Here is a 2,513-nt window from a genome sequence, read left to right as displayed (position 1 = left end):
AATGAAAGCTCAAGTCTCCCAGGGACGGCTTCTTTTTGGGCGAAGATATGTATTGAGTCTTCGTTCCTCATTAAGCTGGCTGGTAAGTTCTAACACTTTCTTCCTTTCAGCACAGAACTGAGCTTCAAAAGTATCCCTTTCCTCCCTCAACTGGATCCAGGATCTCTTCAACTCTTCAACATCGGTAGGCATATCTGGATAAGGAATGATCTGAGAAGTACCTCCTTCAACTTCTGGTTCAACAGTCAGCGGTCTGACTGCAAGATATGGCATGCCAAGTTCACGAGCTCTTGCGCGTACCCATCTGAGATAAGGTTCCATAGGAATAGAGTTTTTCGGTCCTAAAGTACTTCTTTTCACCATGCCCCAAGCTCGTACAAATCTTTGACGGAGACCTTGGGAATCGTTGTCATAGTCAAACACCGTGCCTTGGATAATTATTTCATGTGGACCGTCTCTTCGAGCATAACCAAACTGGCGTAGGGCTAAAGCAGGATTATAAGTAATACCTCCTCTTATCCCCAGGAGTGGTACGTTAGAGAATTCTCCACAACGGTCAATGATGATAACATTTTCTTTGAGATGAGGACACCAACGGATGTCTAAATGGGAGAGCGACATTATCCTTTGAGACCATTTCAGATTTTGCTTATTCTTCAAGACTGATTGAGGAAGGTGCGAAATAAACCACCTAGACAATAGAGGTACGCAGCACATGAGAGTCCCTTGCCTCTTCATAGTACGGGTGTGAAGGGAATGCAAAATGTCTCCAAGCAAGGTAGGCACAGGGTTATGAGTGAGAAATATCTTAATAGCATTCATATCTACGAATTGGTCTGGATTAGGAAATAACACCAAACCATAGATTAGTAATGCTAGAACATCTTCGAAAGCATGGACACTCATAACCTTTAAGAATTCTCGGGCCTTATTTATCAGAAACTTGGCAAGTAAACCCTTAACTCCACTTCTTGTTACCCAATTGGTTTCAATATCGGACTTTGTCATGTGTAAAGCCGCGGCAACTTCTTCAGACTTCGGAATCTTTTTTGAACCACTGAAAGGTGTTTGATCAAGGATAGGTATCCCAAGCATCCTGGAGAATTCTTCTAATGTGGGTACCAACTGATAATCTAGGAAGGTGAAGCAATGATGTTTAGGATCGAAGAACTGGAATAGAACCCTCATCATATCTTCTTTGAAACCAGTGGTAACCAAATTGAGGAGAGAACCATGTTTCTCGATGAACTGAGTCTGATCCGGAAGTTCTGACACTAAATCCTTTAGTTGAGGAGAGATTGCTACAAAATTGATCCGAATGGTCTTTCTGGAAGCCATAGCCCTGTGTCAGAGCAAAGTTAAATCCCTAAGTCCTTGAAATGGTTAGTACAATGCCATGATGTTATGATGTTATGATGTTATGATGTTACGGTGTTAAGTAAACAACAAGCACAAACAAGTCACACAACAATCATTCCTAGGTTTTAAGGCTTGCATGAGTTCCATAGGTAAGTACCCTCCCCACTGAAGTTTGGTTGGTTCAACCTGTCCTAGAATAGTAACCGGGTTCTAGAAGGATCTCAAATCATTGACCTTCCTTTAAGTCCACTTCAGTGCAACACCAAGTGGTTGACCGAAGCTTCCCTAAAGTCCAATCTCAAAGAGTGTAGTATCGAGTCTCAACCAACCTCAGTCGGAACCGAAGTCAGTTATCTCACTACTTTCTAATGGCTAGGATGAGTCAATTAGGGTTCTAAAGGTCTGGTTAATGCTTTGATGACACCACGCGGAAGCCAAATTTTTCCTTAAGTAAACATGAGGAACATCAGGACATCCAAAGTGTCACATTAACCGTAGCCATCATTTTGACCATTCCAGTATACGTCGGATAGTCGCGATGATCTATTGCTACTTACCTAAGGTACGCTAGATCCGGGTGTAGGATCTTTCACTCAAGCATAAAATACCCAAGCAATCCCTTAAAAGTAAATCAGACAATTTGAATAAGTGATCTTGTTTTTAAAGTAACCTCTCTTTTTAAGCGTCCCTAGCAGAGTCGCCAGTTCTGTCATACGGTGAACTGACTTTGAAGTGTTTTTGCTTTGGAAAGCAAATGTCGCGGATAGCAAGAGTCGCCACCGACTTTTCTTTTATCCAATAAGGAAAGGTGGAAAAGAACAGGAAAGACCTTGATTATATTTTTGGGTTCGGGAGGTACATTATACAAAGGGAAGGTGTTAGCACCCTTTGTATCCATTGTTATCCATGGGCTCTTAATTGCTGGATCACTTATGTTTGTCTGAAAAAAGCGTTTGTGAATTGCTTAAAGAATGTTTTGAAAAGAGAATTTAACTTTGTAATGATTCTTGTATGAATGTATACAAAGTGGTTATCTCGTTTAGTTTTGAAAGTTACTTAGAAAAATATAACTCGGTAATGATTCTAGTATGAATGTATACCAAGTGGTGATTTTCTCAAGATGTTTTGAAAGGTGTGGGGTGTGAAAAATGTTT

The sequence above is a fragment of the Lathyrus oleraceus genome, chromosome 6 (genome assembly GCF_024323335.1).
Source record: "Lathyrus oleraceus cultivar Zhongwan6 chromosome 6, CAAS_Psat_ZW6_1.0, whole genome shotgun sequence".
NCBI lineage: Eukaryota > Viridiplantae > Streptophyta > Magnoliopsida > Fabales > Fabaceae > Lathyrus > Lathyrus oleraceus.
This window is presented reverse-complemented; position numbering follows the sequence as displayed.